General features: G+C 61.8%; 69 non-coding genes across 69 annotated transcripts; 35 read left to right on the top strand and 34 right to left on the bottom strand.

The window, feature by feature from the left end:
* Window positions 1–28: 28 nt before the first annotated feature.
* Window positions 29–99, top strand: TRNAG-GCC (transfer RNA glycine (anticodon GCC)). Its single transcript has one exon. It is a non-coding gene; the product is annotated as a tRNA-Gly (tRNA).
* Window positions 100–607: 508 nt separating this feature from the next.
* On the top strand, window positions 608–679 carry TRNAW-CCA (transfer RNA tryptophan (anticodon CCA)). The gene has a single exon. It is a non-coding gene; the product is annotated as a tRNA-Trp (tRNA).
* Window positions 680–836: 157 nt separating this feature from the next.
* On the bottom strand, window positions 837–909 carry TRNAR-ACG (transfer RNA arginine (anticodon ACG)). Its single transcript has one exon. It is a non-coding gene; the product is annotated as a tRNA-Arg (tRNA).
* A 250-nt stretch (window positions 910–1159) lies between these two features.
* Window positions 1160–1232, bottom strand: TRNAV-CAC (transfer RNA valine (anticodon CAC)). Its single transcript has one exon. It is a non-coding gene; the product is annotated as a tRNA-Val (tRNA).
* A 160-nt stretch (window positions 1233–1392) lies between these two features.
* On the top strand, window positions 1393–1463 carry TRNAG-GCC (transfer RNA glycine (anticodon GCC)). The gene has a single exon. It is a non-coding gene; the product is annotated as a tRNA-Gly (tRNA).
* Window positions 1464–1971: 508 nt separating this feature from the next.
* Window positions 1972–2043, top strand: TRNAW-CCA (transfer RNA tryptophan (anticodon CCA)). The gene has a single exon. It is a non-coding gene; the product is annotated as a tRNA-Trp (tRNA).
* Window positions 2044–2200: 157 nt separating this feature from the next.
* TRNAR-ACG (transfer RNA arginine (anticodon ACG)) lies at window positions 2201–2273 on the bottom strand. The gene has a single exon. It is a non-coding gene; the product is annotated as a tRNA-Arg (tRNA).
* A 250-nt stretch (window positions 2274–2523) lies between these two features.
* On the bottom strand, window positions 2524–2596 carry TRNAV-CAC (transfer RNA valine (anticodon CAC)). Its single transcript has one exon. It is a non-coding gene; the product is annotated as a tRNA-Val (tRNA).
* A 160-nt stretch (window positions 2597–2756) lies between these two features.
* TRNAG-GCC (transfer RNA glycine (anticodon GCC)) lies at window positions 2757–2827 on the top strand. The gene has a single exon. It is a non-coding gene; the product is annotated as a tRNA-Gly (tRNA).
* Window positions 2828–3335: 508 nt separating this feature from the next.
* TRNAW-CCA (transfer RNA tryptophan (anticodon CCA)) lies at window positions 3336–3407 on the top strand. Its single transcript has one exon. It is a non-coding gene; the product is annotated as a tRNA-Trp (tRNA).
* A 163-nt stretch (window positions 3408–3570) lies between these two features.
* On the bottom strand, window positions 3571–3643 carry TRNAR-ACG (transfer RNA arginine (anticodon ACG)). Its single transcript has one exon. It is a non-coding gene; the product is annotated as a tRNA-Arg (tRNA).
* A 250-nt stretch (window positions 3644–3893) lies between these two features.
* On the bottom strand, window positions 3894–3966 carry TRNAV-CAC (transfer RNA valine (anticodon CAC)). The gene has a single exon. It is a non-coding gene; the product is annotated as a tRNA-Val (tRNA).
* Window positions 3967–4126: 160 nt separating this feature from the next.
* Window positions 4127–4197, top strand: TRNAG-GCC (transfer RNA glycine (anticodon GCC)). The gene has a single exon. It is a non-coding gene; the product is annotated as a tRNA-Gly (tRNA).
* A 508-nt stretch (window positions 4198–4705) lies between these two features.
* TRNAW-CCA (transfer RNA tryptophan (anticodon CCA)) lies at window positions 4706–4777 on the top strand. The gene has a single exon. It is a non-coding gene; the product is annotated as a tRNA-Trp (tRNA).
* A 157-nt stretch (window positions 4778–4934) lies between these two features.
* On the bottom strand, window positions 4935–5007 carry TRNAR-ACG (transfer RNA arginine (anticodon ACG)). The gene has a single exon. It is a non-coding gene; the product is annotated as a tRNA-Arg (tRNA).
* A 250-nt stretch (window positions 5008–5257) lies between these two features.
* Window positions 5258–5330, bottom strand: TRNAV-CAC (transfer RNA valine (anticodon CAC)). Its single transcript has one exon. It is a non-coding gene; the product is annotated as a tRNA-Val (tRNA).
* A 160-nt stretch (window positions 5331–5490) lies between these two features.
* On the top strand, window positions 5491–5561 carry TRNAG-GCC (transfer RNA glycine (anticodon GCC)). The gene has a single exon. It is a non-coding gene; the product is annotated as a tRNA-Gly (tRNA).
* A 508-nt stretch (window positions 5562–6069) lies between these two features.
* TRNAW-CCA (transfer RNA tryptophan (anticodon CCA)) lies at window positions 6070–6141 on the top strand. Its single transcript has one exon. It is a non-coding gene; the product is annotated as a tRNA-Trp (tRNA).
* A 163-nt stretch (window positions 6142–6304) lies between these two features.
* On the bottom strand, window positions 6305–6377 carry TRNAR-ACG (transfer RNA arginine (anticodon ACG)). Its single transcript has one exon. It is a non-coding gene; the product is annotated as a tRNA-Arg (tRNA).
* Window positions 6378–6627: 250 nt separating this feature from the next.
* TRNAV-CAC (transfer RNA valine (anticodon CAC)) lies at window positions 6628–6700 on the bottom strand. Its single transcript has one exon. It is a non-coding gene; the product is annotated as a tRNA-Val (tRNA).
* Window positions 6701–6860: 160 nt separating this feature from the next.
* Window positions 6861–6931, top strand: TRNAG-GCC (transfer RNA glycine (anticodon GCC)). Its single transcript has one exon. It is a non-coding gene; the product is annotated as a tRNA-Gly (tRNA).
* Window positions 6932–7439: 508 nt separating this feature from the next.
* On the top strand, window positions 7440–7511 carry TRNAW-CCA (transfer RNA tryptophan (anticodon CCA)). Its single transcript has one exon. It is a non-coding gene; the product is annotated as a tRNA-Trp (tRNA).
* A 163-nt stretch (window positions 7512–7674) lies between these two features.
* TRNAR-ACG (transfer RNA arginine (anticodon ACG)) lies at window positions 7675–7747 on the bottom strand. The gene has a single exon. It is a non-coding gene; the product is annotated as a tRNA-Arg (tRNA).
* A 250-nt stretch (window positions 7748–7997) lies between these two features.
* TRNAV-CAC (transfer RNA valine (anticodon CAC)) lies at window positions 7998–8070 on the bottom strand. The gene has a single exon. It is a non-coding gene; the product is annotated as a tRNA-Val (tRNA).
* A 160-nt stretch (window positions 8071–8230) lies between these two features.
* TRNAG-GCC (transfer RNA glycine (anticodon GCC)) lies at window positions 8231–8301 on the top strand. Its single transcript has one exon. It is a non-coding gene; the product is annotated as a tRNA-Gly (tRNA).
* A 508-nt stretch (window positions 8302–8809) lies between these two features.
* Window positions 8810–8881, top strand: TRNAW-CCA (transfer RNA tryptophan (anticodon CCA)). Its single transcript has one exon. It is a non-coding gene; the product is annotated as a tRNA-Trp (tRNA).
* Window positions 8882–9038: 157 nt separating this feature from the next.
* Window positions 9039–9111, bottom strand: TRNAR-ACG (transfer RNA arginine (anticodon ACG)). Its single transcript has one exon. It is a non-coding gene; the product is annotated as a tRNA-Arg (tRNA).
* A 250-nt stretch (window positions 9112–9361) lies between these two features.
* On the bottom strand, window positions 9362–9434 carry TRNAV-CAC (transfer RNA valine (anticodon CAC)). Its single transcript has one exon. It is a non-coding gene; the product is annotated as a tRNA-Val (tRNA).
* Window positions 9435–9594: 160 nt separating this feature from the next.
* TRNAG-GCC (transfer RNA glycine (anticodon GCC)) lies at window positions 9595–9665 on the top strand. Its single transcript has one exon. It is a non-coding gene; the product is annotated as a tRNA-Gly (tRNA).
* A 508-nt stretch (window positions 9666–10173) lies between these two features.
* Window positions 10174–10245, top strand: TRNAW-CCA (transfer RNA tryptophan (anticodon CCA)). Its single transcript has one exon. It is a non-coding gene; the product is annotated as a tRNA-Trp (tRNA).
* Window positions 10246–10408: 163 nt separating this feature from the next.
* TRNAR-ACG (transfer RNA arginine (anticodon ACG)) lies at window positions 10409–10481 on the bottom strand. The gene has a single exon. It is a non-coding gene; the product is annotated as a tRNA-Arg (tRNA).
* A 250-nt stretch (window positions 10482–10731) lies between these two features.
* Window positions 10732–10804, bottom strand: TRNAV-CAC (transfer RNA valine (anticodon CAC)). Its single transcript has one exon. It is a non-coding gene; the product is annotated as a tRNA-Val (tRNA).
* Window positions 10805–10964: 160 nt separating this feature from the next.
* On the top strand, window positions 10965–11036 carry TRNAG-GCC (transfer RNA glycine (anticodon GCC)). The gene has a single exon. It is a non-coding gene; the product is annotated as a tRNA-Gly (tRNA).
* A 508-nt stretch (window positions 11037–11544) lies between these two features.
* TRNAW-CCA (transfer RNA tryptophan (anticodon CCA)) lies at window positions 11545–11616 on the top strand. Its single transcript has one exon. It is a non-coding gene; the product is annotated as a tRNA-Trp (tRNA).
* Window positions 11617–11773: 157 nt separating this feature from the next.
* Window positions 11774–11846, bottom strand: TRNAR-ACG (transfer RNA arginine (anticodon ACG)). The gene has a single exon. It is a non-coding gene; the product is annotated as a tRNA-Arg (tRNA).
* A 250-nt stretch (window positions 11847–12096) lies between these two features.
* Window positions 12097–12169, bottom strand: TRNAV-CAC (transfer RNA valine (anticodon CAC)). Its single transcript has one exon. It is a non-coding gene; the product is annotated as a tRNA-Val (tRNA).
* A 160-nt stretch (window positions 12170–12329) lies between these two features.
* TRNAG-GCC (transfer RNA glycine (anticodon GCC)) lies at window positions 12330–12400 on the top strand. The gene has a single exon. It is a non-coding gene; the product is annotated as a tRNA-Gly (tRNA).
* Window positions 12401–12908: 508 nt separating this feature from the next.
* TRNAW-CCA (transfer RNA tryptophan (anticodon CCA)) lies at window positions 12909–12980 on the top strand. Its single transcript has one exon. It is a non-coding gene; the product is annotated as a tRNA-Trp (tRNA).
* A 161-nt stretch (window positions 12981–13141) lies between these two features.
* TRNAR-ACG (transfer RNA arginine (anticodon ACG)) lies at window positions 13142–13214 on the bottom strand. Its single transcript has one exon. It is a non-coding gene; the product is annotated as a tRNA-Arg (tRNA).
* A 260-nt stretch (window positions 13215–13474) lies between these two features.
* TRNAV-CAC (transfer RNA valine (anticodon CAC)) lies at window positions 13475–13547 on the bottom strand. Its single transcript has one exon. It is a non-coding gene; the product is annotated as a tRNA-Val (tRNA).
* Window positions 13548–13707: 160 nt separating this feature from the next.
* On the top strand, window positions 13708–13778 carry TRNAG-GCC (transfer RNA glycine (anticodon GCC)). The gene has a single exon. It is a non-coding gene; the product is annotated as a tRNA-Gly (tRNA).
* Window positions 13779–14286: 508 nt separating this feature from the next.
* Window positions 14287–14358, top strand: TRNAW-CCA (transfer RNA tryptophan (anticodon CCA)). The gene has a single exon. It is a non-coding gene; the product is annotated as a tRNA-Trp (tRNA).
* A 157-nt stretch (window positions 14359–14515) lies between these two features.
* On the bottom strand, window positions 14516–14588 carry TRNAR-ACG (transfer RNA arginine (anticodon ACG)). Its single transcript has one exon. It is a non-coding gene; the product is annotated as a tRNA-Arg (tRNA).
* A 261-nt stretch (window positions 14589–14849) lies between these two features.
* TRNAV-CAC (transfer RNA valine (anticodon CAC)) lies at window positions 14850–14922 on the bottom strand. The gene has a single exon. It is a non-coding gene; the product is annotated as a tRNA-Val (tRNA).
* Window positions 14923–15082: 160 nt separating this feature from the next.
* On the top strand, window positions 15083–15153 carry TRNAG-GCC (transfer RNA glycine (anticodon GCC)). The gene has a single exon. It is a non-coding gene; the product is annotated as a tRNA-Gly (tRNA).
* A 508-nt stretch (window positions 15154–15661) lies between these two features.
* TRNAW-CCA (transfer RNA tryptophan (anticodon CCA)) lies at window positions 15662–15733 on the top strand. Its single transcript has one exon. It is a non-coding gene; the product is annotated as a tRNA-Trp (tRNA).
* A 158-nt stretch (window positions 15734–15891) lies between these two features.
* TRNAR-ACG (transfer RNA arginine (anticodon ACG)) lies at window positions 15892–15964 on the bottom strand. The gene has a single exon. It is a non-coding gene; the product is annotated as a tRNA-Arg (tRNA).
* A 261-nt stretch (window positions 15965–16225) lies between these two features.
* TRNAV-CAC (transfer RNA valine (anticodon CAC)) lies at window positions 16226–16299 on the bottom strand. Its single transcript has one exon. It is a non-coding gene; the product is annotated as a tRNA-Val (tRNA).
* Window positions 16300–16459: 160 nt separating this feature from the next.
* Window positions 16460–16530, top strand: TRNAG-GCC (transfer RNA glycine (anticodon GCC)). Its single transcript has one exon. It is a non-coding gene; the product is annotated as a tRNA-Gly (tRNA).
* Window positions 16531–17038: 508 nt separating this feature from the next.
* TRNAW-CCA (transfer RNA tryptophan (anticodon CCA)) lies at window positions 17039–17110 on the top strand. The gene has a single exon. It is a non-coding gene; the product is annotated as a tRNA-Trp (tRNA).
* Window positions 17111–17266: 156 nt separating this feature from the next.
* TRNAR-ACG (transfer RNA arginine (anticodon ACG)) lies at window positions 17267–17339 on the bottom strand. The gene has a single exon. It is a non-coding gene; the product is annotated as a tRNA-Arg (tRNA).
* Window positions 17340–17600: 261 nt separating this feature from the next.
* On the bottom strand, window positions 17601–17673 carry TRNAV-CAC (transfer RNA valine (anticodon CAC)). Its single transcript has one exon. It is a non-coding gene; the product is annotated as a tRNA-Val (tRNA).
* Window positions 17674–17834: 161 nt separating this feature from the next.
* Window positions 17835–17905, top strand: TRNAG-GCC (transfer RNA glycine (anticodon GCC)). The gene has a single exon. It is a non-coding gene; the product is annotated as a tRNA-Gly (tRNA).
* A 508-nt stretch (window positions 17906–18413) lies between these two features.
* Window positions 18414–18485, top strand: TRNAW-CCA (transfer RNA tryptophan (anticodon CCA)). Its single transcript has one exon. It is a non-coding gene; the product is annotated as a tRNA-Trp (tRNA).
* A 156-nt stretch (window positions 18486–18641) lies between these two features.
* On the bottom strand, window positions 18642–18714 carry TRNAR-ACG (transfer RNA arginine (anticodon ACG)). Its single transcript has one exon. It is a non-coding gene; the product is annotated as a tRNA-Arg (tRNA).
* A 261-nt stretch (window positions 18715–18975) lies between these two features.
* TRNAV-CAC (transfer RNA valine (anticodon CAC)) lies at window positions 18976–19049 on the bottom strand. The gene has a single exon. It is a non-coding gene; the product is annotated as a tRNA-Val (tRNA).
* A 160-nt stretch (window positions 19050–19209) lies between these two features.
* TRNAG-GCC (transfer RNA glycine (anticodon GCC)) lies at window positions 19210–19282 on the top strand. The gene has a single exon. It is a non-coding gene; the product is annotated as a tRNA-Gly (tRNA).
* A 509-nt stretch (window positions 19283–19791) lies between these two features.
* On the top strand, window positions 19792–19863 carry TRNAW-CCA (transfer RNA tryptophan (anticodon CCA)). The gene has a single exon. It is a non-coding gene; the product is annotated as a tRNA-Trp (tRNA).
* A 161-nt stretch (window positions 19864–20024) lies between these two features.
* On the bottom strand, window positions 20025–20097 carry TRNAR-ACG (transfer RNA arginine (anticodon ACG)). Its single transcript has one exon. It is a non-coding gene; the product is annotated as a tRNA-Arg (tRNA).
* A 261-nt stretch (window positions 20098–20358) lies between these two features.
* Window positions 20359–20431, bottom strand: TRNAV-CAC (transfer RNA valine (anticodon CAC)). The gene has a single exon. It is a non-coding gene; the product is annotated as a tRNA-Val (tRNA).
* A 160-nt stretch (window positions 20432–20591) lies between these two features.
* TRNAG-GCC (transfer RNA glycine (anticodon GCC)) lies at window positions 20592–20662 on the top strand. The gene has a single exon. It is a non-coding gene; the product is annotated as a tRNA-Gly (tRNA).
* Window positions 20663–21170: 508 nt separating this feature from the next.
* On the top strand, window positions 21171–21242 carry TRNAW-CCA (transfer RNA tryptophan (anticodon CCA)). The gene has a single exon. It is a non-coding gene; the product is annotated as a tRNA-Trp (tRNA).
* Window positions 21243–21405: 163 nt separating this feature from the next.
* On the bottom strand, window positions 21406–21478 carry TRNAR-ACG (transfer RNA arginine (anticodon ACG)). The gene has a single exon. It is a non-coding gene; the product is annotated as a tRNA-Arg (tRNA).
* Window positions 21479–21739: 261 nt separating this feature from the next.
* On the bottom strand, window positions 21740–21812 carry TRNAV-CAC (transfer RNA valine (anticodon CAC)). The gene has a single exon. It is a non-coding gene; the product is annotated as a tRNA-Val (tRNA).
* Window positions 21813–21972: 160 nt separating this feature from the next.
* TRNAG-GCC (transfer RNA glycine (anticodon GCC)) lies at window positions 21973–22043 on the top strand. Its single transcript has one exon. It is a non-coding gene; the product is annotated as a tRNA-Gly (tRNA).
* A 508-nt stretch (window positions 22044–22551) lies between these two features.
* TRNAW-CCA (transfer RNA tryptophan (anticodon CCA)) lies at window positions 22552–22623 on the top strand. Its single transcript has one exon. It is a non-coding gene; the product is annotated as a tRNA-Trp (tRNA).
* A 157-nt stretch (window positions 22624–22780) lies between these two features.
* Window positions 22781–22853, bottom strand: TRNAR-ACG (transfer RNA arginine (anticodon ACG)). Its single transcript has one exon. It is a non-coding gene; the product is annotated as a tRNA-Arg (tRNA).
* Window positions 22854–23114: 261 nt separating this feature from the next.
* Window positions 23115–23187, bottom strand: TRNAV-CAC (transfer RNA valine (anticodon CAC)). The gene has a single exon. It is a non-coding gene; the product is annotated as a tRNA-Val (tRNA).
* A 160-nt stretch (window positions 23188–23347) lies between these two features.
* Window positions 23348–23418, top strand: TRNAG-GCC (transfer RNA glycine (anticodon GCC)). The gene has a single exon. It is a non-coding gene; the product is annotated as a tRNA-Gly (tRNA).
* The last annotated feature ends 1863 nt before the right edge of the window (window positions 23419–25281 follow it).

Raw genomic sequence — 25281 nt, forward strand, 5'->3', positions numbered from 1 at the left:
GCTCCGCAGGCAGATGCAAGGCAGCAAGGCATTGGTGGTTCAGTGGTAGAATTCTCGCCCGCCATGCGGGAGGCCCGTGTTCGATTCACGGCCAATGCAGCGCCTCTCTTGCCGGGGGCCCCGGCTCTTTTGGTGTGCTTGGCTTGCCAGCGGCTCCCCGCCCGAAGCCTCTGAGCGTCAAGGTGCGCTTTATGTGCTGAGGTTCTCCAAGGGGCCTCTTGGCAGGGGCGCTGCTGCTCTTTGCCCTTTCCTTTCTTTTCGAGGAGTCCTGCCATGGGGCCAAGAGCAGCTTGCTGAGAAGCCTGCAGTTTCGGGTAGAGTATTCAGCCCTGTCCCGCTCTTCAGCCAGGGGCTGCAGCATGTGCGCACGCGTGGGCTGGGAGAACTCCGGCCACCAGGTCAAGCCGCATACGGCTCAGGAGCCTGCTTCCCTGTGAGGGAAGGGCCCAACGGGTCACTTCTCAGGCCTGTGGGTGCGGGTCCCCTCCCGGGGGCTTGCTTGGATGGTGGGCCTGGTAAGTCCTGGCCCACGCAGCACGGAGGACAGGCATTCTACCCTTCCACCCCCCACGCTCCCAGCCCCCAGAAGCTCGCCTTGCTGCCAGCTGGCCTCGTGGCGCAACGGTAGCGCATCTGACTCCAGATCAGAAGGTTGTGTGTTCAAATCACATCGGGGTCAGGCAGGTGACTGTCGGGCCTTTCTTTGTCTTGGTGTGCATCCCTCCTGAAAGGGCCAGGGCCAGGCCCTGGCTCATCCCCCCTTGGAGCTTGCTTTTGCTTTTGCTTTTGCTTTGGAAGAGGTCAAAGGGAGGCGCAAAAGCAGGGCCACCACGCCACAAGCCAGGCAGGAGTCGAACCTGCAATCTCCTGATCCGTAGTCAGGCGCGTTATCCGTTGCGCCACTGGCCCCCGGGGCATGGCTTTTTTGCCTGGCGTGGCCGGGCTGCCGGACTGAGGCGGAACGGAAGACCCTCTCTGTCTCAGCCCCGCTTTCCTCTCCCACCAGCGCAGGAGCGAATGCAAGAGGAAAGGCAGCGGCGGGCACAGACCACCAACGGAGGGGACGCAACGCCACGTCTGAGTGCCGAGCACCCGCCCGCGCACCTTGTGAAAGCCTGTTTTTCTCCGCTTTGTTGGGAGCAAAAGCGGAGGCAAAGGCTGTTTCTGCCTGGTTTCGAACCAGGGACCTTTCGCGTGTGAGGCGAACGTGATAACCACTACACTACAGAAACCGAGAGCCGGCCAGCACTGGGTAAGGAGGCCGGAGCGACCCCCTTTGGCTGGCCCGAAGGCCGCCTCCGGCCCCAGCAAGAGGCGGACGGAGCCAGGCTGGCGTTGCCCGACGCCCTTGGCGAAAAGCACTGGCTCCGCAGGCAGATGCAAGGCAGCAAGGCATTGGTGGTTCAGTGGTAGAATTCTCGCCCGCCACGCGGGAGGCCCGTGTTCGATTCACGGCCAATGCAGCGCCTCTCTTGCCGGGGGCCCCGGCTCTTTTGGTGTGCTTGGCTTGCCAGCGGCTCCCCGCCCGAAGCCTCTGAGCGTCAAGGTGCGCTTTATGTGCTGAGGTTCTCCAAGGGGCCTCTTGGCAGGGGCGCTGCTGCTCTTTGCCCTTTCCTTTCTTTTCGAGGAGTCCTGCCATGGGGCCAAGAGCAGCTTGCTGAGAAGCCTGCAGTTTCGGGTAGAGTATTCAGCCCTGTCCCGCTCTTCAGCCAGGGGCTGCAGCATGTGCGCACGCGTGGGCTGGGAGAACTCCGGCCACCAGGTCAAGCCGCATACGGCTCAGGAGCCTGCTTCCCTGTGAGGGAAGGGCCCGACGGGTCACTTCTCAGGCCTGTGGGTGCGGGTCCCCTCCCGGCGGCTTGCTTGGATGGTGGGCCTGGTAAGTCCTGGCCCACGCAGCACGGAGGACAGGCATTCTACCCTTCCACCCCCCACGCTCCCAGCCCCCAGAAGCTCGCCTTGCTGCCAGCTGGCCTCGTGGCGCAACGGTAGCGCATCTGACTCCAGATCAGAAGGTTGTGTGTTCAAATCACATCGGGGTCAGGCAGGTGACTGTCGGGCCTTTCTTTGTCTTGGTGTGCATCCCTCCTGAAAGGGCCAGGGCCAGGCCCTGGCTCATCCCCCCTTGGAGCTTGCTTTTGCTTTTGCTTTTGCTTTGGAAGAGGTCAAAGGGAGGCGCAAAAGCAGGGCCACCACGCCACAAGCCAGGCAGGAGTCGAACCTGCAATCTCCTGATCCGTAGTCAGGCGCGTTATCCGTTGCGCCACTGGCCCCCGGGGCATGGCTTTTTTGCCTGGCGTGGCCGGGCTGCCGGACTGAGGCGGAACGGAAGACCCTCTCTGTCTCAGCCCCGCTTTCCTCTCCCACCAGCGCAGGAGCGAATGCAAGAGGAAAGGCAGCGGCGGGCACAGACCACCAACGGAGGGGACGCAACGCCACGTCTGAGTGCCGAGCACCCGCCCGCGCACCTTGTGAAAGCCTGTTTTTCTCCGCTTTGTTGGGAGCAAAAGCGGAGGCAAAGGCTGTTTCTGCCTGGTTTCGAACCAGGGACCTTTCGCGTGTGAGGCGAACGTGATAACCACTACACTACAGAAACCGAGAGCCGGCCAGCACTGGGTAAGGAGGCCGGAGCGACCCCCTTTGGCTGGCCCGAAGGCCGCCTCCGGCCCCAGCAAGAGGCGGACGGAGCCAGGCTGGCGTTGCCCGACGCCCTTGGCGAAAAGCACTGGCTCCGCAGGCAGATGCAAGGCAGCAAGGCATTGGTGGTTCAGTGGTAGAATTCTCGCCCGCCACGCGGGAGGCCCGTGTTCGATTCACGGCCAATGCAGCGCCTCTCTTGCCGGGGGCCCCGGCTCTTTTGGTGTGCTTGGCTTGCCAGCGGCTCCCCGCCCGAAGCCTCTGAGCGTCAAGGTGCGCTTTATGTGCTGAGGTTCTCCAAGGGGCCTCTTGGCAGGGGCGCTGCTGCTCTTTGCCCTTTCCTTTCTTTTCGAGGAGTCCTGCCATGGGGCCAAGAGCAGCTTGCTGAGAAGCCTGCAGTTTCGGGTAGAGTATTCAGCCCTGTCCCGCTCTTCAGCCAGGGGCTGCAGCATGTGCGCACGCGTGGGCTGGGAGAACTCCGGCCACCAGGTCAAGCCGCATACGGCTCAGGAGCCTGCTTCCCTGTGAGGGAAGGGCCCGACGGGTCACTTCTCAGGCCTGTGGGTGCGGGTCCCCTCCCGGCGGCTTGCTTGGATGGTGGGCCTGGTAAGTCCTGGCCCACGCAGCACGGAGGACAGGCATTCTACCCTTCCACCCCCCACGCTCCCAGCCCCCAGAAGCTCGCCTTGCTGCCAGCTGGCCTCGTGGCGCAACGGTAGCGCATCTGACTCCAGATCAGAAGGTTGTGTGTTCAAATCACATCGGGGTCAGGCAGGTGACTGTCGGGCCTTTCTTTGTCTTGGTGTGCATCCCTCCTGAAAGGGCCAGGGCCAGGCCCTGGCTCATCCCCCCTTGGAGCTTGCTTTTGCTTTTGCTTTTGCTTTTGCTTTGGAAGAGGTCAAAGGGAGGCGCAAAAGCAGGGCCACCACGCCACAAGCCAGGCAGGAGTCGAACCTGCAATCTCCTGATCCGTAGTCAGGCGCGTTATCCGTTGCGCCACTGGCCCCCGGGGCATGGCTTTTTTGCCTGGCGTGGCCGGGCTGCCGGACTGAGGCGGAACGGAAGACCCTCTCTGTCTCAGCCCCGCTTTCCTCTCCCACCAGCGCAGGAGCGAATGCAAGAGGAAAGGCAGCGGCGGGCACAGACCACCAACGGAGGGGACGCAACGCCACGTCTGAGTGCCGAGCACCCGCCCGCGCACCTTGTGAAAGCCTGTTTTTCTCCGCTTTGTTGGGAGCAAAAGCGGAGGCAAAGGCTGTTTCTGCCTGGTTTCGAACCAGGGACCTTTCGCGTGTGAGGCGAACGTGATAACCACTACACTACAGAAACCGAGAGCCGGCCAGCACTGGGTAAGGAGGCCGGAGCGACCCCCTTTGGCTGGCCCGAAGGCCGCCTCCGGCCCCAGCAAGAGGCGGACGGAGCCAGGCTGGCGTTGCCCGACGCCCTTGGCGAAAAGCACTGGCTCCGCAGGCAGATGCAAGGCAGCAAGGCATTGGTGGTTCAGTGGTAGAATTCTCGCCCGCCACGCGGGAGGCCCGTGTTCGATTCACGGCCAATGCAGCGCCTCTCTTGCCGGGGGCCCCGGCTCTTTTGGTGTGCTTGGCTTGCCAGCGGCTCCCCGCCCGAAGCCTCTGAGCGTCAAGGTGCGCTTTATGTGCTGAGGTTCTCCAAGGGGCCTCTTGGCAGGGGCGCTGCTGCTCTTTGCCCTTTCCTTTCTTTTCGAGGAGTCCTGCCATGGGGCCAAGAGCAGCTTGCTGAGAAGCCTGCAGTTTCGGGTAGAGTATTCAGCCCTGTCCCGCTCTTCAGCCAGGGGCTGCAGCATGTGCGCACGCGTGGGCTGGGAGAACTCCGGCCACCAGGTCAAGCCGCATACGGCTCAGGAGCCTGCTTCCCTGTGAGGGAAGGGCCCGACGGGTCACTTCTCAGGCCTGTGGGTGCGGGTCCCCTCCCGGCGGCTTGCTTGGATGGTGGGCCTGGTAAGTCCTGGCCCACGCAGCACGGAGGACAGGCATTCTACCCTTCCACCCCCCACGCTCCCAGCCCCCAGAAGCTCGCCTTGCTGCCAGCTGGCCTTGTGGCGCAACGGTAGCGCATCTGACTCCAGATCAGAAGGTTGTGTGTTCAAATCACATCGGGGTCAGGCAGGTGACTGTCGGGCCTTTCTTTGTCTTGGTGTGCATCCCTCCTGAAAGGGCCAGGGCCAGGCCCTGGCTCATCCCCCCTTGGAGCTTGCTTTTGCTTTTGCTTTTGCTTTGGAAGAGGTCAAAGGGAGGCGCAAAAGCAGGGCCACCACGCCACAAGCCAGGCAGGAGTCGAACCTGCAATCTCCTGATCCGTAGTCAGGCGCGTTATCCGTTGCGCCACTGGCCCCCGGGGCATGGCTTTTTTGCCTGGCGTGGCCGGGCTGCCGGACTGAGGCGGAACGGAAGACCCTCTCTGTCTCAGCCCCGCTTTCCTCTCCCACCAGCGCAGGAGCGAATGCAAGAGGAAAGGCAGCGGCGGGCACAGACCACCAACGGAGGGGACGCAACGCCACGTCTGAGTGCCGAGCACCCGCCCGCGCACCTTGTGAAAGCCTGTTTTTCTCCGCTTTGTTGGGAGCAAAAGCGGAGGCAAAGGCTGTTTCTGCCTGGTTTCGAACCAGGGACCTTTCGCGTGTGAGGCGAACGTGATAACCACTACACTACAGAAACCGAGAGCCGGCCAGCACTGGGTAAGGAGGCCGGAGCGACCCCCTTTGGCTGGCCCGAAGGCCGCCTCCGGCCCCAGCAAGAGGCGGACGGAGCCAGGCTGGCGTTGCCCGACGCCCTTGGCGAAAAGCACTGGCTCCGCAGGCAGATGCAAGGCAGCAAGGCATTGGTGGTTCAGTGGTAGAATTCTCGCCCGCCACGCGGGAGGCCCGTGTTCGATTCACGGCCAATGCAGTGCCTCTCTTGCCGGGGGCCCCGGCTCTTTTGGTGTGCTTGGCTTGCCAGCGGCTCCCCGCCCGAAGCCTCTGAGCGTCAAGGTGCGCTTTATGTGCTGAGGTTCTCCAAGGGGCCTCTTGGCAGGGGCGCTGCTGCTCTTTGCCCTTTCCTTTCTTTTCGAGGAGTCCTGCCATGGGGCCAAGAGCAGCTTGCTGAGAAGCCTGCAGTTTCGGGTAGAGTATTCAGCCCTGTCCCGCTCTTCAGCCAGGGGCTGCAGCATGTGCGCACGCGTGGGCTGGGAGAACTCCGGCCACCAGGTCAAGCCGCATACGGCTCAGGAGCCTGCTTCCCTGTGAGGGAAGGGCCCGACGGGTCACTTCTCAGGCCTGTGGGTGCGGGTCCCCTCCCGGCGGCTTGCTTGGATGGTGGGCCTGGTAAGTCCTGGCCCACGCAGCACGGAGGACAGGCATTCTACCCTTCCACCCCCCACGCTCCCAGCCCCCAGAAGCTCGCCTTGCTGCCAGCTGGCCTCGTGGCGCAACGGTAGCGCATCTGACTCCAGATCAGAAGGTTGTGTGTTCAAATCACATCGGGGTCAGGCAGGTGACTGTCGGGCCTTTCTTTGTCTTGGTGTGCATCCCTCCTGAAAGGGCCAGGGCCAGGCCCTGGCTCATCCCCCCTTGGAGCTTGCTTTTGCTTTTGCTTTTGCTTTTGCTTTGGAAGAGGTCAAAGGGAGGCGCAAAAGCAGGGCCACCACGCCACAAGCCAGGCAGGAGTCGAACCTGCAATCTCCTGATCCGTAGTCAGGCGCGTTATCCGTTGCGCCACTGGCCCCCGGGGCATGGCTTTTTTGCCTGGCGTGGCCGGGCTGCCGGACTGAGGCGGAACGGAAGACCCTCTCTGTCTCAGCCCCGCTTTCCTCTCCCACCAGCGCAGGAGCGAATGCAAGAGGAAAGGCAGCGGCGGGCACAGACCACCAACGGAGGGGACGCAACGCCACGTCTGAGTGCCGAGCACCCGCCCGCGCACCTTGTGAAAGCCTGTTTTTCTCCGCTTTGTTGGGAGCAAAAGCGGAGGCAAAGGCTGTTTCTGCCTGGTTTCGAACCAGGGACCTTTCGCGTGTGAGGCGAACGTGATAACCACTACACTACAGAAACCGAGAGCCGGCCAGCACTGGGTAAGGAGGCCGGAGCGACCCCCTTTGGCTGGCCCGAAGGCCGCCTCCGGCCCCAGCAAGAGGCGGACGGAGCCAGGCTGGCGTTGCCCGACGCCCTTGGCGAAAAGCACTGGCTCCGCAGGCAGATGCAAGGCAGCAAGGCATTGGTGGTTCAGTGGTAGAATTCTCGCCCGCCACGCGGGAGGCCCGTGTTTGATTCACGGCCAATGCAGCGCCTCTCTTGCCGGGGGCCCCGGCTCTTTTGGTGTGCTTGGCTTGCCAGCGGCTCCCCGCCCGAAGCCTCTGAGCGTCAAGGTGCGCTTTATGTGCTGAGGTTCTCCAAGGGGCCTCTTGGCAGGGGCGCTGCTGCTCTTTGCCCTTTCCTTTCTTTTCGAGGAGTCCTGCCATGGGGCCAAGAGCAGCTTGCTGAGAAGCCTGCAGTTTCGGGTAGAGTATTCAGCCCTGTCCCGCTCTTCAGCCAGGGGCTGCAGCATGTGCGCACGCGTGGGCTGGGAGAACTCCGGCCACCAGGTCAAGCCGCATACGGCTCAGGAGCCTGCTTCCCTGTGAGGGAAGGGCCCGACGGGTCACTTCTCAGGCCTGTGGGTGCGGGTCCCCTCCCGGCGGCTTGCTTGGATGGTGGGCCTGGTAAGTCCTGGCCCACGCAGCACGGAGGACAGGCATTCTACCCTTCCACCCCCCACGCTCCCAGCCCCCAGAAGCTCGCCTTGCTGCCAGCTGGCCTCGTGGCGCAACGGTAGTGCATCTGACTCCAGATCAGAAGGTTGTGTGTTCAAATCACATCGGGGTCAGGCAGGTGACTGTCGGGCCTTTCTTTGTCTTGGTGTGCATCCCTCCTGAAAGGGCCAGGGCCAGGCCCTGGCTCATCCCCCCTTGGAGCTTGCTTTTGCTTTTGCTTTTGCTTTTGCTTTGGAAGAGGTCAAAGGGAGGCGCAAAAGCAGGGCCACCACGCCACAAGCCAGGCAGGAGTCGAACCTGCAATCTCCTGATCCGTAGTCAGGCGCGTTATCCGTTGCGCCACTGGCCCCCGGGGCATGGCTTTTTTGCCTGGCGTGGCCGGGCTGCCGGACTGAGGCGGAACGGAAGACCCTCTCTGTCTCAGCCCCGCTTTCCTCTCCCACCAGCGCAGGAGCGAATGCAAGAGGAAAGGCAGCGGCGGGCACAGACCACCAACGGAGGGGACGCAACGCCACGTCTGAGTGCCGAGCACCCGCCCGCGCACCTTGTGAAAGCCTGTTTTTCTCCGCTTTGTTGGGAGCAAAAGCGGAGGCAAAGGCTGTTTCTGCCTGGTTTCGAACCAGGGACCTTTCGCGTGTGAGGCGAACGTGATAACCACTACACTACAGAAACCGAGAGCCGGCCAGCACTGGGTAAGGAGGCCGGAGCGACCCCCTTTGGCTGGCCCGAAGGCCGCCTCCGGCCCCAGCAAGAGGCGGACGGAGCCAGGCTGGCGTTGCCCGACGCCCTTGGCGAAAAGCACTGGCTCCGCAGGCAGATGCAAGGCAGCAAGGCATTGGTGGTTCAGTGGTAGAATTCTCGCCCGCCACGCGGGAGGCCCGTGTTCGATTCACGGCCAATGCAGCGCCTCTCTTGCCGGGGGCCCCGGCTCTTTTGGTGTGCTTGGCTTGCCAGCGGCTCCCCGCCCGAAGCCTCTGAGCGTCAAGGTGCGCTTTATGTGCTGAGGTTCTCCAAGGGGCCTCTTGGCAGGGGCGCTGCTGCTCTTTGCCCTTTCCTTTCTTTTCGAGGAGTCCTGCCATGGGGCCAAGAGCAGCTTGCTGAGAAGCCTGCAGTTTCGGGTAGAGTATTCAGCCCTGTCCCGCTCTTCAGCCAGGGGCTGCAGCATGTGCGCACGCGTGGGCTGGGAGAACTCCGGCCACCAGGTCAAGCCGCATACGGCTCAGGAGCCTGCTTCCCTGTGAGGGAAGGGCCCGACGGGTCACTTCTCAGGCCTGTGGGTGCGGGTCCCCTCCCGGCGGCTTGCTTGGATGGTGGGCCTGGTAAGTCCTGGCCCACGCAGCACGGAGGACAGGCATTCTACCCTTCCACCCCCCACGCTCCCAGCCCCCAGAAGCTCGCCTTGCTGCCAGCTGGCCTTGTGGCGCAACGGTAGCGCATCTGACTCCAGATCAGAAGGTTGTGTGTTCAAATCACATCGGGGTCAGGCAGGTGACTGTCGGGCCTTTCTTTGTCTTGGTGTGCATCCCTCCTGAAAGGGCCAGGGCCAGGCCCTGGCTCATCCCCCCTTGGAGCTTGCTTTTGCTTTTGCTTTTGCTTTGGAAGAGGTCAAAGGGAGGCGCAAAAGCAGGGCCACCACGCCACAAGCCAGGCAGGAGTCGAACCTGCAATCTCCTGATCCGTAGTCAGGCGCGTTATCCGTTGCGCCACTGGCCCCCGGGGCATGGCTTTTTTGCCTGGCGTGGCCGGGCTGCCGGACTGAGGCGGAACGGAAGACCCTCTCTGTCTCAGCCCCGCTTTCCTCTCCCACCAGCGCAGGAGCGAATGCAAGAGGAAAGGCAGCGGCGGGCACAGACCACCAACGGAGGGGACGCAACGCCACGTCTGAGTGCCGAGCACCCGCCCGCGCACCTTGTGAAAGCCTGTTTTTCTCCGCTTTGTTGGGAGCAAAAGCGGAGGCAAAGGCTGTTTCTGCCTGGTTTCGAAGCAGGGACCTTTCGCGTGTGAGGCGAACGTGATAACCACTACACTACAGAAACCGAGAGCCGGCCAGCACTGGGTAAGGAGGCCGGAGCGACCCCCTTTGGCTGGCCCGAAGGCCGCCTCCGGCCCCAGCAAGAGGCGGACGGAGCCAGGCTGGCGTTGCCCGACGCCCTTGGCGAAAAGCACTGGCTCCGCAGGCAGATGCAAGGCAGCAAGGCATTGGTGGTTCAGTGGTAGAATTCTCGCCCGCCACGCGGGAGGCCCGTGTTCGATTCACGGCCAATGCAGTGCCTCTCTTGCCGGGGGCCCCGGCTCTTTTGGTGTGCTTGGCTTGCCAGCGGCTCCCCGCCCGAAGCCTCTGAGCGTCAAGGTGCGCTTTATGTGCTGAGGTTCTCCAAGGGGCCTCTTGGCAGGGGCGCTGCTGCTCTTTGCCCTTTCCTTTCTTTTCGAGGAGTCCTGCCATGGGGCCAAGAGCAGCTTGCTGAGAAGCCTGCAGTTTCGGGTAGAGTATTCAGCCCTGTCCCGCTCTTCAGCCAGGGGCTGCAGCATGTGCGCACGCGTGGGCTGGGAGAACTCCGGCCACCAGGTCAAGCCGCATACGGCTCAGGAGCCTGCTTCCCTGTGAGGGAAGGGCCCGACGGGTCACTTCTCAGGCCTGTGGGTGCGGGTCCCCTCCCGGCGGCTTGCTTGGATGGTGGGCCTGGTAAGTCCTGGCCCACGCAGCACGGAGGACAGGCATTCTACCCTTCCACCCCCCACGCTCCCAGCCCCCAGAAGCTCGCCTTGCTGCCAGCTGGCCTCGTGGCGCAACGGTAGCGCATCTGACTCCAGATCAGAAGGTTGTGTGTTCAAATCACATCGGGGTCAGGCAGGTGACTGTCGGGCCTTTCTTTGTCTTGGTGTGCATCCCTCCTGAAAGGGCCAGGGCCAGGCCCTGGCTCATCCCCCCTTGGAGCTTGCTTTTGCTTTTGCTTTTGCTTTTGCTTTGGAAGAGGTCAAAGGGAGGCGCAAAAGCAGGGCCACCACGCCACAAGCCAGGCAGGAGTCGAACCTGCAATCTCCTGATCCGTAGTCAGGCGCGTTATCCGTTGCGCCACTGGCCCCCGGGGCATGGCTTTTTTGCCTGGCGTGGCCGGGCTGCCGGACTGAGGCGGAACGGAAGACCCTCTCTGTCTCAGCCCCGCTTTCCTCTCCCACCAGCGCAGGAGCGAATGCAAGAGGAAAGGCAGCGGCGGGCACAGACCACCAACGGAGGGGACGCAACGCCACGTCTGAGTGCCGAGCACCCGCCCGCGCACCTTGTGAAAGCCTGTTTTTCTCCGCTTTGTTGGGAGCAAAAGCGGAGGCAAAGGCTGTTTCTGCCTGGTTTCGAACCAGGGACCTTTCGCGTGTGAGGCGAACGTGATAACCACTACACTACAGAAACCGAGAGCCGGCCAGCACTGGGTAAGGAGGCCGGAGCGACCCCCTTTGGCTGGCCCGAAGGCCGCCTCCGGCCCCAGCAAGAGGCGGACGGAGCCAGGCTGGCGTTGCCCGACGCCCTTGGCGAAAAGCACTGGCTCCGCAGGCAGATGCAAGGCAGCAAGGCATTGGTGGTTCAGTGGTAGAATTCTCGCCCTGCCACGCGGGAGGCCCGTGTTTGATTCACGGCCAATGCAGCGCCTCTCTTGCCGGGGGCCCCGGCTCTTTTGGTGTGCTTGGCTTGCCAGCGGCTCCCCGCCCGAAGCCTCTGAGCGTCAAGGTGCGCTTTATGTGCTGAGGTTCTCCAAGGGGCCTCTTGGCAGGGGCGCTGCTGCTCTTTGCCCTTTCCTTTCTTTTCGAGGAGTCCTGCCATGGGGCCAAGAGCAGCTTGCTGAGAAGCCTGCAGTTTCGGGTAGAGTATTCAGCCCTGTCCCGCTCTTCAGCCAGGGGCTGCAGCATGTGCGCACGCGTGGGCTGGGAGAACTCCGGCCACCAGGTCAAGCCGCATACGGCTCAGGAGCCTGCTTCCCTGTGAGGGAAGGGCCCGACGGGTCACTTCTCAGGCCTGTGGGTGCGGGTCCCCTCCCGGCGGCTTGCTTGGATGGTGGGCCTGGTAAGTCCTGGCCCACGCAGCACGGAGGACAGGCATTCTACCCTTCCACCCCCCACGCTCCCAGCCCCCAGAAGCTCGCCTTGCTGCCAGCTGGCCTCGTGGCGCAACGGTAGCGCATCTGACTCCAGATCAGAAGGTTGTGTGTTCAAATCACATCGGGGTCAGGCAGGTGACTGTCGGGCCTTTCTTTGTCTTGGTGTGCATCCCTCCTGAAAGGGCCAGGGCCAGGCCCTGGCTCATCCCCCCTTGGAGCTTGCTTTTGCTTTTGCTTTTGCTTTGGAAGAGGTCAAAGGGAGGCGCAAAAGCAGGGCCACCACGCCACAAGCCAGGCAGGAGTCGAACCTGCAATCTCCTGATCCGTAGTCAGGCGCGTTATCCGTTGCGCCACTGGCCCCCGGGGCATGGCTTTTTTGCCTGGCGTGGCCGGGCTGCCGGACTGAGGCGGAACGGAAGACCCTCTCTGTCTCAGCCCCGCTTTCCTCTCCCACCAGCGCAGGAGCGAATGCAAGAGGAAAGGCAGCGGCGGGCACAGACCACCAACGGAGGGGACGCAACGCCACGTCTGAGTGCCGAGCACCCGCCCGCGCACCTTGTGAAAGCCTGTTTTTCTCCGCTTTGTTGGGAGCAAAAGCGGAGGCAAAGGCTGTTTCTGCCTGGTTTCGAACCAGGGACCTTTCGCGTGTGAGGCGAACGTGATAACCACTACACTACAGAAACCGAGAGCCGGCCAGCACTGGGCAAGGAGGCCGGAGCGACCCCCTTTGGCTGGCCCGAAGGACGCCTCCGGCCCCAGCAAGAGGCGGACGGAGCCAGGCTGGCGTTGCCCGACGCCCTTGGCGAAAAGCACTGGCTCCGCAGGCAGATGCAAGGCAGCAAGGCATTGGTGGTTCAGTGGTAGAATTCTCGCCCGCCACGCGGGAGGCCCGTGTTCGATTCACGGCCAATGCAGCGCCTCTCTTGCCGGGGGCCCCGGCTCTTTTGGTGTGCTTGGCTTGCCAGCGGCTCCCCGCCCGAAGCCTCTGAGCGTCAAGGTGCGCTTTATGTGCTGAGGTTCTCCAAGGGGCCTCTTGGCAGGGGCGCTGCTGCTCTTTACCCTTTCCTTTCTTTTCGAGGAGTCCTGCCATGGGGCCAAGAGCAGCTTGCTGAGAAGCCTGCAGTTTCGGGTAGAGTATTCAGCCCTGTCCCGCTCTTCAGCCAGGGGCTGCAGCATGTGCGCACGCGTGGGCTGGGAGAACTCCGGCCACCAGGTCAAGCCGCATACGGCTCAGGAGCCTGCTTCCCTGTGAGGGAAGGGCCCGACGGGTCACTTCTCAGGCCTGTGGGTGCGGGTCCCCTCCCGGCGGCTTGCTTGGATGGTGGGCCTGGTAAGTCCTGGCCCACGCAGCACGGAGGACAGGCATTCTACCCTTCCACCCCCCACGCTCCCAGCCCCCAGAAGCTCGCCTTGCTGCCAGCTGGCCTCGTGGCGCAACGGTAGCACATCTGACTCCAGATCAGAAGGTTGTGTGTTCAAATCACATCGGGGTCAGGCAGGTGACTGTCGGGCCTTTCTTTGTCTTGGTGTGCATCCCTCCTGAAAGGGCCAGGGCCAGGCCCTGGCTCATCCCCCCTTGGAGCTTGCTTTGCTTTGCTTTTGCTTTTGCTTTGGAAGAGGTCAAAGGGAGGCGCAAAAGCAGGGCCACCACGCCACAAGCCAGGCAGGAGTCGAACCTGCAATCTCCTGATCCGTAGTCAGGCGCGTTATCCGTTGCGCCACTGGCCCCCGGGGCATGGCTTTTTTGCCTGGCGTGGCCGGGCTGCCGGACTGAGGCGGAACGGTAGCGGAGGGAAGACCCTCTCTGTCTCAGCCCCGCTTTCCTCTCCCACCAGCGCAGGAGCGAATGCAAGAGGAAAGGCAGCGGCGGGCACAGACCACCAACGGAGGGGACGCAACGCCACGTCTGAGTGCCGAGCACCCGCCCGCGCACCTTGTGAAAGCCTGTTTTTCTCCGCTTTGTTGGGAGCAAAAGCGGAGGCAAAGGCTGTTTCTGCCTGGTTTCGAACCAGGGACCTTTCGCGTGTGAGGCGAACGTGATAACCACTACACTACAGAAACCGAGAGCCGGCCAGCACTGGGTAAGGAGGCCGGAGCGACCCCCTTTGGCTGGCCCGAAGGCCGCCTCCGGCCCCAGCAAGAGGCGGACGGAGCCAGGCTGGCGTTGCCCGACGCCCTTGGCGAAAAGCACTGGCTCCGCAGGCAGATGCAAGGCAGCAAGGCATTGGTGGTTCAGTGGTAGAATTCTCGCCTGCCACGTGGGAGGCCCGTGTTCGATTCACGGCCAATGCGGCGCCTCTCTTGCCGGGGGCCCCGGCTCTTTTGGTGTGCTTGGCTTGCCAGCGGCTCCCCGCCCGAAGCCTCTGAGCGTCAAGGTGCGCTTTATGTGCTGAGGTTCTCCAAGGGGCCTCTTGGCAGGGGCGCTGCTGCTCTTTGCCCTTTCCTTTCTTTTCGAGGAGTCCTGCCATGGGGCCAAGAGCAGCTTGCTGAGAAGCCTGCAGTTTCGGGTAGAGTATTCAGCCCTGTCCCGCTCTTCAGCCAGGGGCTGCAGCATGTGCGCACGCGTGGGCTGGGAGAACTCCGGCCACCAGGTCAAGCCGCATACGGCTCAGGAGCCTGCTTCCCTGTGAGGGAAGGGCCCGACGGGTCACTTCTCAGGCCTGTGGGTGCGGGTCCCCTCCCGGCGGCTTGCTTGGATGGTGGGCCTGGTAAGTCCTGGCCCACGCCGCACGGAGGACAGGCATTCTACCCTTCCACCCCCCACGCTCCCAGCCCCCAGAAGCTCGCCTTGCTGCCAGCTGGCCTCGTGGCGCAACGGTAGCGCATCTGACTCCAGATCAGAAGGTTGTGTGTTCAAATCACATCGGGGTCAGGCAGGTGACTGTCGGGCCTTTCTTTGTCTTGGTGTGCATCCCTCCTGAAAGGGCCAGGGCCAGGCCCTGGCTCATCCCCCCTTGGAGCTTGCTTTTGCTTTTGCTTTTGCTTTGGAAGAGGTCAAAGGGAGGCGCAAAAGCAGGGCCACCACGCCACAAGCCAGGCAGGAGTCGAACCTGCAATCTCCTGATCCGTAGTCAGGCGCGTTATCCGTTGCGCCACTGGCCCCCGGGGCATGGCTTTTTTGCCTGGCGTGGCCGGGCTGCCGGACTGAGGCGGAACGGTAGCGGGAGGGAAGACCCTCTCTGTCTCAGCCCCGCTTTCCTCTCCCACCAGCGCAGGAGCGAATGCAAGAGGAAAGGCAGCGGCGGGCACAGACCACCAACGGAGGGGACGCAACGCCACGTCTGAGTGCCGAGCACCCGCCCGCGCACCTTGTGAAAGCCTGTTTTTCTCCGCTTTGTTGGGAGCAAAAGCGGAGGCAAAGGCTGTTTCTGCCTGGTTTCGAACCAGGGACCTTTCGCGTGTGAGGCGAACGTGATAACCACTACACTACAGAAACCGAGAGCCGGCCAGCACTGGGTAAGGAGGCCGGAGCGACCCCCTTTGGCTGGCCCGAAGGCCGCCTCCGGCCCCAGCAAGAGGCGGACGGAGCCAGGCTGGCGTTGCCCGACGCCCTTGGCGAAAAGCACTGGCTCCGCAGGCAGATGCAAGGCAGCAAGGCATTGGTGGTTCAGTGGTAGAATTCTCGCCCGCCACGCGGGAGGCCCGTGTTCGATTCACGGCCAATGCAGCGCCTCTCTTGCCGGGGGCCCCGGCTCTTTTGGTGTGCTTGGCTTGCCAGCGGCTCCCCGCCCGAAGCCTCTGAGCGTCAAGGTGCGCTTTATGTGCTGAGGTTCTCCAAGGGGCCTCTTGGCAGGGGCGCTGCTGCTCTTTGCCCTTTCCTTTCTTTTCGAGGAGTCCTGCCATGGGGCCAAGAGCAGCTTGCTGAGAAGCCTGCAGTTTCGGGTAGAGTATTCAGCCCTGTCCCGCTCTTCAGCCAGGGGCTGCAGCATGTGCGCACGCGTGGGCTGGGAGAACTCCGGCCACCAGGTCAAGCCGCATACGGCTCAGGAGCCTGCTTCCCTGTGAGGGAAGGGCCCGACGGGTCACTTCTCAGGCCTGTGGGTGCGGGTCCCCTCCCGGCGGCTTGCTTGGATGGTGGGCCTGGTAAGTCCTGGCCCACGCAGCACGGAGGACAGGCATTCTACCCTTCCACCCCCCACGCTCCCAGCCCCCAGAAGCTCGCCTTGCTGCCAGCTGGCCTCGTGGCGCAACGGTAGCACATCTGACTCCAGATCAGAAGGTTGTGTGTTCAAATCACATCGGGGTCAGGCAGGTGACTGTCGGGCCTTTCTTTGTCTTGGTGTGCATCCCTCCTGAAAGGGCCAGGGCCAGGCCCTGGCTCATCCCCCCTTGGAGCTTGCTTTTGCTTTTGCTTTTGCTTTGGAAGAGGTCAAAGGGAGGCGCAAAAGCAGGGCCACCACTGCCACAAGCCAGGCAGGAGTCGAACCTGCAATCTCCTGATCCGTAGTCAGGCGCGTTATCCGTTGCGCCACTGGCCCCCGGGGCATGGCTTTTTTGCCTGGCGTGGCCGGGCTGCCGGACTGAGGCGGAACGGTAGCGGGAGGGAAGACCCTCTCTGTCTCAGCCCCGCTTTCCTCTCCCACCAGCGCAGGAGCGAATGCAAGAGGAAAGGCAGCGGCGGGCACAGACCACCAACGGAGGGGACGCAACGCCACGTCTGAGTGCCGAGCACCCGCCCGCGCACCTTGTGAAAGCCTGTTTTTCTCCGCTTTGTTGGGAGCAAAAGCGGAGGCAAAGGCTGTTTCTGCCTGGTTTCGAAGCCAGGGACCTTTCGCGTGTGAGGCGAACGTGATAACCACTACACTACAGAAACCGAGAGCCGGCCAGCACTGGGTAAGGAGGCCGGAGCGACCCCCTTTGGCTGGCCCGAAGGCCGCCTCCGGCCCCAGCAAGAGGCGGACGGAGCCAGGCTGGCGTTGCCCGACGCCCTTGGCGAAAAGCACTGGCTCCGCAGGCAGATGCAAGGCAGCAAGGCATTGGTGGTTCAGTGGTAGAATTCTCGCCTGCCACGTGGGAGGCCCGTGTTCGATTCACGGCCAATGCAGCGCCTCTCTTGCCGGGGGCCCCGGCTCTTTTGGTGTGCTTGGCTTGCCAGCGGCTCCCCGCCCGAAGCCTCTGAGCGTCAAGGTGCGCTTTATGTGCTGAGGTTCTCCAAGGGGCCTCTTGGCAGGGGCGCTGCTGCTCTTTGCCCTTTCCTTTCTTTTCGAGGAGTCCTGCCATGGGGCCAAGAGCAGCTTGCTGAGAAGCCTGCAGTTTCGGGTAGAGTATTCAGCCCTGTCCCGCTCTTCAGCCAGGGGCTGCAGCATGTGCGCACGCGTGGGCTGGGAGAACTCCGGCCACCAGGTCAAGCCGCATACGGCTCAGGAGCCTGCTTCCCTGTGAGGGAAGGGCCCGACGGGTCACTTCTCAGGCCTGTGGGTGCGGGTCCCCTCCCGGCGGCTTGCTTGGATGGTGGGCCTGGTAAGTCCTGGCCCACGCCGCACGGAGGACAGGCATTCTACCCTTCCACCCCCCACGCTCCCAGCCCCCAGAAGCTCGCCTTGCTGCCAGCTGGCCTCGTGGCGCAACGGTAGCGCATCTGACTCCAGATCAGAAGGTTGTGTGTTCAAATCACATCGGGGTCAGGCAGGTGACTGTCGGGCCTTTCTTTGTCTTGGTGTGCATCCCTCCTGAAAGGGCCAGGGCCAGGCCCTGGCTCATCCCCCCTTGGAGCTTGCTTTTGCTTTTGCTTTGCTTTGGAAGAGGTCAAAGGGAGGCGCAAAAGCAGGGCCACCACGCCACAAGCCAGGCAGGAGTCGAACCTGCAATCTCCTGATCCGTAGTCAGGCGCGTTATCCGTTGCGCCACTGGCCCCCGGGGCATGGCTTTTTTGCCTGGCGTGGCCGGGCTGCCGGACTGAGGCGGAACGGTAGCGGGAGGGAAGACCCTCTCTGTCTCAGCCCCGCTTTCCTCTCCCACCAGCGCAGGAGCGAATGCAAGAGGAAAGGCAGCGGCGGGCACAGACCACCAACGGAGGGGACGCAACGCCACGTCTGAGTGCCGAGCACCCGCCCGCGCACCTTGTGAAAGCCTGTTTTTCTCCGCTTTGTTGGGAGCAAAAGCGGAGGCAAAGGCTGTTTCTGCCTGGTTTCGAACCAGGGACCTTTCGCGTGTGAGGCGAACGTGATAACCACTACACTACAGAAACCGAGAGCCGGCCAGCACTGGGTAAGGAGGCCGGAGCGACCCCCTTTGGCTGGCCCGAAGGCCGCCTCCGGCCCCAGCAAGAGGCGGACGGAGCCAGGCTGGCGTTGCCCGACGCCCTTGGCGAAAAGCACTGGCTCCGCAGGCAGATGCAAGGCTAGCAAGGCATTGGTGGTTCAGTGGTAGAATTCTCGCCCGCCACGCGGGAGGCCCGTGTTCGATTCACGGCCAATGCAGCGCCTCTCTTGCCGGGGGCCCCGGCTCTTTTGGTGTGCTTGGCTTGCCAGCGGCTCCCCGCCCGAAGCCTCTGAGCGTCAAGGTGCGCTTTATGTGCTGAGGTTCTCCAAGGGGCCTCTTGGCAGGGGCGCTGCTGCTCTTTGCCCTTTCCTTTCTTTTCGAGGAGTCCTGCCATGGGGCCAAGAGCAGCTTGCTGAGAAGCCTGCAGTTTCGGGTAGAGTATTCAGCCCTGTCCCGCTCTTCAGCCAGGGGCTGCAGCATGTGCGCACGCGTGGGCTGGGAGAACTCCGGCCACCAGGTCAAGCCGCATACGGCTCAGGAGCCTGCTTCCCTGTGAGGGAAGGGCCCGACGGGTCACTTCTCAGGCCTGTGGGTGCGGGTCCCCTCCCGGCGGCTTGCTTGGATGGTGGGCCTGGTAAGTCCTGGCCCACGCAGCACGGAGGACAGGCATTCTACCCTTCCACCCCCCACGCTCCCAGCCCCCAGAAGCTCGCCTTGCTGCCAGCTGGCCTCGTGGCGCAACGGTAGCGCATCTGACTCCAGATCAGAAGGTTGTGTGTTCAAATCACATCGGGGTCAGGCAGGTGACTGTCGGGCCTTTCTTTGTCTTGGTGTGCATCCCTCCTGAAAGGGCCAGGGCCAGGCCCTGGCTCATCCCCCCTTGGAGCTTGCTTTTGCTTTGCTTTTGCTTTGGAAGAGGTCAAAGGGAGGTGCAAAAGCAGGGCCACCACGCCACAAGCCAGGCAGGAGTCGAACCTGCAATCTCCTGATCCGTAGTCAGGCGCGTTATCCGTTGCGCCACTGGCCCCCGGGGCATGGCTTTTTTGCCTGGCGTGGCCGGGCTGCCGGACTGAGGCGGAACGGTAGCGGGAGGGAAGACCCTCTCTGTCTCAGCCCCGCTTTCCTCTCCCACCAGCGCAGGAGCGAATGCAAGAGGAAAGGCAGCGGCGGGCACAGACCACCAACGGAGGGGACGCAACGCCACGTCTGAGTGCCGAGCACCCGCCCGCGCACCTTGTGAAAGCCTGTTTTTCTCCGCTTTGTTGGGAGCAAAAGCGGAGGCAAAGGCTGTTTCTGCCTGGTTTCGAAGCCAGGGACCTTTCGCGTGTGAGGCGAACGTGATAACCACTACACTACAGAAACCGAGAGCCGGCCAGCACTGGGTAAGGAGGCCGGAGCGACCCCCTTTGGCTGGCCCGAAGGCCGCCTCCGGCCCCAGCAAGAGGCGGACGGAGCCAGGCTGGCGTTGCCCGACGCCCTTGGCGAAAAGCACTGGCTCCGCAGGCAGATGCAAGGCAGCAAGGCATTGGTGGTTCAGTGGTAGAATTCTCGCCCTGCCACGCTGGGAGGCCCGTGTTCGATTCACGGCCAATGCAGGCGCCTCTCTTGCCGGGGGCCCCGGCTCTTTTGGTGTGCTTGGCTTGCCAGCGGCTCCCCGCCCGAAGCCTCTGAGCGTCAAGGTGCGCTTTATGTGCTGAGGTTCTCCAAGGGGCCTCTTGGCAGGGGCGCTGCTGCTCTTTGCCCTTTCCTTTCTTTTCGAGGAGTCCTGCCATGGGGCCAAGAGCAGCTTGCTGAGAAGCCTGCAGTTTCGGGTAGAGTATTCAGCCCTGTCCCGCTCTTCAGCCAGGGGCTGCAGCATGTGCGCACGCGTGGGCTGGGAGAACTCCGGCCACCAGGTCAAGCCGCATACGGCTCAGGAGCCTGCTTCCCTGTGAGGGAAGGGCCCGACGGGTCACTTCTCAGGCCTGTGGGTGCGGGTCCCCTCCCGGCGGCTTGCTTGGATGGTGGGCCTGGTAAGTCCTGGCCCACGCAGCACGGAGGACAGGCATTCTACCCTTCCACCCCCCACGCTCCCAGCCCCCAGAAGCTCGCCTTGCTGCCAGCTGGCCTCGTGGCGCAACGGTAGCACATCTGACTCCAGATCAGAAGGTTGTGTGTTCAAATCACATCGGGGTCAGGCAGGTGACTGTCGGGCCTTTCTTTGTCTTGGTGTGCATCCCTCCTGAAAGGGCCAGGGCCAGGCCCTGGCTCATCCCCCCTTGGAGCTTGCTTTGCTTTGCTTTTGCTTTTGCTTTGGAAGAGGTCAAAGGGAGGCGCAAAAGCAGGGCCACCACGCCACAAGCCAGGCAGGAGTCGAACCTGCAATCTCCTGATCCGTAGTCAGGCGCGTTATCCGTTGCGCCACTGGCCCCCGGGGCATGGCTTTTTTGCCTGGCGTGGCCGGGCTGCCGGACTGAGGCGGAACGGTAGCGGGAGGGAAGACCCTCTCTGTCTCAGCCCCGCTTTCCTCTCCCACCAGCGCAGGAGCGAATGCAAGAGGAAAGGCAGCGGCGGGCACAGACCACCAACGGAGGGGACGCAACGCCACGTCTGAGTGCCGAGCACCCGCCCGCGCACCTTGTGAAAGCCTGTTTTTCTCCGCTTTGTTGGGAGCAAAAGCGGAGGCAAAGGCTGTTTCTGCCTGGTTTCGAACCAGGGACCTTTCGCGTGTGAGGCGAACGTGATAACCACTACACTACAGAAACCGAGAGCCGGCCAGCACTGGGTAAGGAGGCCGGAGCGACCCCCTTTGGCTGGCCCGAAGGCCGCCTCCGGCCCCAGCAAGAGGCGGACGGAGCCAGGCTGGCGTTGCCCGACGCCCTTGGCGAAAAGCACTGGCTCCGCAGGCAGATGCAAGGCAGCAAGGCATTGGTGGTTCAGTGGTAGAATTCTCGCCCGCCACGCGGGAGGCCCGTGTTCGATTCACGGCCAATGCAGCGCCTCTCTTGCCGGGGGCCCCGGCTCTTTTGGTGTGCTTGGCTTGCCAGCGGCTCCCCGCCCGAAGCCTCTGAGCGTCAAGGTGCGCTTTATGTGCTGAGGTTCTCCAAGGGGCCTCTTGGCAGGGGCGCTGCTGCTCTTTGCCCTTTCCTTTCTTTTCGAGGAGTCCTGCCATGGGGCCAAGAGCAGCTTGCTGAGAAGCCTGCAGTTTCGGGTAGAGTATTCAGCCCTGTCCCGCTCTTCAGCCAGGGGCTGCAGCATGTGCGCACGCGTGGGCTGGGAGAACTCCGGCCACCAGGTCAAGCCGCATACGGCTCAGGAGCCTGCTTCCCTGTGAGGGAAGGGCCCGACGGGTCACTTCTCAGGCCTGTGGGTGCGGGTCCCCTCCCGGCGGCTTGCTTGGATGGTGGGCCTGGTAAGTCCTGGCCCACGCAGCACGGAGGACAGGCATTCTACCCTTCCACCCCCCACGCTCCCAGCCCCCAGAAGCTCGCCTTGCTGCCAGCTGGCCTCGTGGCGCAACGGTAGCGCATCTGACTCCAGATCAGAAGGTTGTGTGTTCAAATCACATCGGGGTCAGGCAGGTGACTGTCGGGCCTTTCTTTGTCTTGGTGTGCATCCCTCCTGAAAGGGCCAGGGCCAGGCCCTGGCTCATCCCCCCTTGGAGCTTGCTTTTGCTTTTGCTTTTGCTTTTGCTTTGGAAGAGGTCAAAGGGAGGCGCAAAAGCAGGGCCACCACGCCACAAGCCAGGCAGGAGTCGAACCTGCAATCTCCTGATCCGTAGTCAGGCGCGTTATCCGTTGCGCCACTGGCCCCCGGGGCATGGCTTTTTTGCCTGGCGTGGCCGGGCTGCCGGACTGAGGCGGAACGGTAGCGGGAGGGAAGACCCTCTCTGTCTCAGCCCCGCTTTCCTCTCCCACCAGCGCAGGAGCGAATGCAAGAGGAAAGGCAGCGGCGGGCACAGACCACCAACGGAGGGGACGCAACGCCACGTCTGAGTGCCGAGCACCCGCCCGCGCACCTTGTGAAAGCCTGTTTTTCTCCGCTTTGTTGGGAGCAAAAGCGGAGGCAAAGGCTGTTTCTGCCTGGTTTCGAACCAGGGACCTTTCGCGTGTGAGGCGAACGTGATAACCACTACACTACAGAAACCGAGAGCCGGCCAGCACTGGGTAAGGAGGCCGGAGCGACCCCCTTTGGCTGGCCCGAAGGCCGCCTCCGGCCCCAGCAAGAGGCGGACGGAGCCAGGCTGGCGTTGCCCGACGCCCTTGGCGAAAAGCACTGGCTCCGCAGGCAGATGCAAGGCAGCAAGGCATTGGTGGTTCAGTGGTAGAATTCTCGCCCGCCACGCGGGAGGCCCGTGTTCGATTCACGGCCAATGCAGCGCCTCTCTTGCCGGGGGCCCCGGCTCTTTTGGTGTGCTTGGCTTGCCAGCGGCTCCCCGCCCGAAGCCTCTGAGCGTCAAGGTGCGCTTTATGTGCTGAGGTTCTCCAAGGGGCCTCTTGGCAGGGGCGCTGCTGCTCTTTGCCCTTTCCTTTCTTTTCGAGGAGTCCTGCCATGGGGCCAAGAGCAGCTTGCTGAGAAGCCTGCAGTTTCGGGTAGAGTATTCAGCCCTGTCCCGCTCTTCAGCCAGGGGCTGCAGCATGTGCGCACGCGTGGGCTGGGAGAACTCCGGCCACCAGGTCAAGCCGCATACGGCTCAGGAGCCTGCTTCCCTGTGAGGGAAGGGCCCGACGGGTCACTTCTCAGGCCTGTGGGTGCGGGTCCCCTCCCGGCGGCTTGCTTGGATGGTGGGCCTGGTAAGTCCTGGCCCACGCAGCACGGAGGACAGGCATTCTACCCTTCCACCCCCCACGCTCCCAGCCCCCAGAAGCTCGCCTTGCTGCCAGCTGGCCTCGTGGCGCAACGGTAGCGCATCTGACTCCAGATCAGAAGGTTGTGTGTTCAAATCACATCGGGGTCAGGCAGGTGACTGTCGGGCCTTTCTTTGTCTTGGTGTGCATCCCTCCTGAAAGGGCCAGGGCCAGGCCCTGGCTCATCCCCCCTTGGAGCTTGCTTTTGCTTTTGCTTTTGCTTTGGAAGAGGTCAAAGGGAGGCGCAAAAGCAGGGCCACCACGCCACAAGCCAGGCAGGAGTCGAACCTGCAATCTCCTGATCCGTAGTCAGGCGCGTTATCCGTTGCGCCACTGGCCCCCGGGGCATGGCTTTTTTGCCTGGCGTGGCCGGGCTGCCGGACTGAGGCGGAACGGTAGCGGGAGGGAAGACCCTCTCTGTCTCAGCCCCGCTTTCCTCTCCCACCAGCGCAGGAGCGAATGCAAGAGGAAAGGCAGCGGCGGGCACAGACCACCAACGGAGGGGACGCAACGCCACGTCTGAGTGCCGAGCACCCGCCCGCGCACCTTGTGAAAGCCTGTTTTTCTCCGCTTTGTTGGGAGCAAAAGCGGAGGCAAAGGCTGTTTCTGCCTGGTTTCGAAGCAGGGACCTTTCGCGTGTGAGGCGAACGTGATAACCACTACACTACAGAAACCGAGAGCCGGCCAGCACTGGGTAAGGAGGCCGGAGCGACCCCCTTTGGCTGGCCCGAAGGCCGCCTCCGGCCCCAGCAAGAGGCGGACGGAGCCAGGCTGGCGTTGCCCGACGCCCTTGGCGAAAAGCACTGGCTCCGCAGGCAGATGCAAGGCAGCAAGGCATTGGTGGTTCAGTGGTAGAATTCTCGCCCGCCACGCGGGAGGCCCGTGTTCGATTCACGGCCAATGCAGCGCCTCTCTTGCCGGGGGCCCCGGCTCTTTTGGTGTGCTTGGCTCATCATCAGCTGATTTCAATGGGAGTTTTATTGGGTCCTTCATATACTGAATGATCTTTCATACAACTGTCAGAGTCCATTTATCTCTGTATAGGCTTTTTATTATACAAGCAGTGAAGTTTGCAGCGCTACAAGTTCCCCTACCTTTCACACTTTCTAGTTGTTCGTGCCTGTTTTATTGTGCTGTGAGTGGAACAGGACTGTTTTTGAAGGCTTGAGCTTCCCTGATGAGGGGGCCTATTTAAACAGCAACTTGTTCAGGCAGCGGCACAGATGCAGCGGCACAGGATCCAGCAAACAGAGCTGTAAACAGGGGAGTTTGAATGGGAGTTTGGAAGGAGAGCACAGAGAACGGAGGCCTACATGCACCGAGGACAGGCCATGCCAGGAGCATGGTTGCAAGGGCCCTGGCCACCATACAGGCAGCAGTGATGGCAACCAAGCAGCGTAGATGGCCAGATGTGGAAGCAGCTCAAGTATATGGTCGTAGAGCAGGTTTGTTTGTGTGCAGCACCCCCCCAAAGAACTCTGGCCGTTACGCTTATAAGAAGCTCTAATGGTGATGCAGAGCAAACCCAATGGCCCATGACATCACTGCGGAAGGAGGGTGTATTAAGTTCTCATACAAGTGTATGGCCCTTGCTGTGGTACACCAGAGCTGTTAGTCTGGATTGCTCCCAATCAGCATTACTGTGGGTTGTTCCTGGGAGTACCTGCAGCTGTTTCTTATCTCACCCTTCTGGCTCCACTCTTTCCTTTGTCCTTCGTGCGTATACCTTTTCTTTAGGGTCATGAACCTCATATCTGGGTGATTCTTGTAATAAGATCAGTGCCTCTCAGTTTCTCCACTCCCCTCTCAACCATCCAGCCCATCTGTGCTGGTGTCTGTTAGCATGCCATACATTCTGCACTCCCACGCAAAACAGTAAATGATTTCCAAAGCAGGAATTGCTTCCAGGACTCTTTTATCCTTCTAAAAGCAATAATTAACACACAGAGCAAAGAATAAAACCAAAACATTTTCTTCTTACTCACTGAAGGCTCACAAAATAAGCAAAATGGAGTATACTTTACCCGAGACAATTCCTTCCCATTAGGCTTTCAGCCTACAATAGAAGAGAAGATCTGAGGTTCAGAGATGCAGGTAGAAACTATGGCTCAGTTTCAAAGTGGGTTTGAGCAGTTAATGTAGGAAAGGCAAGAGGAGGAGCAAGGGAGAAGTCAAGACTCACAGATGCAAGCTGGACTTGGGATGGGGAGTGTGCTTGGGCAGGAAAGTGATCCATGGAAGCATGTGTCTATGAGAAGCAGGCTGAGGAAAAGACAGACTAGTGAATGAGAAATGCAACTCAGGTATAGATTTGCTGAGCTGGAAAATGAAGAAGAGGGGGCACAGCGGACCATAACTGAAGGTGGAAGAGCACAGAAGAAGAGAAGAGCATCTTCTATAAGAAGAAGGGAAGACCTAATGGAGATACCCAGTGTGACACTGCACCCCATATTCTTCCCAGTGACATTATTTTGATGTGATTATGACATAATTATAATATATTTTATGCAAGATAAATCATGTAAGGTAGCATTGAAAAAGTTATGATTTGCTGAATATGATTATCCTATTTGTATGCATGTATCATTTTTGTATCTGGAACTATGAATATTGTCTATGTATCTATATTTCAAATGTAGTTACACCTCAGTAACACCCACTAGACAAAATACTTTCAATATAGATAGTTTGAGGGGGGATGCCTGTTCAGGGTAATGGGCCATTAGGGAAAAACAGTAAGTCTTAGGAGAAGCTTATCTCCCACCAGC

Source organism: Gopherus flavomarginatus, chromosome 4 (assembly GCF_025201925.1).
Source record: "Gopherus flavomarginatus isolate rGopFla2 chromosome 4, rGopFla2.mat.asm, whole genome shotgun sequence".
In the NCBI taxonomy this organism is placed as follows: Eukaryota; Metazoa; Chordata; order Testudines; family Testudinidae; genus Gopherus; species Gopherus flavomarginatus.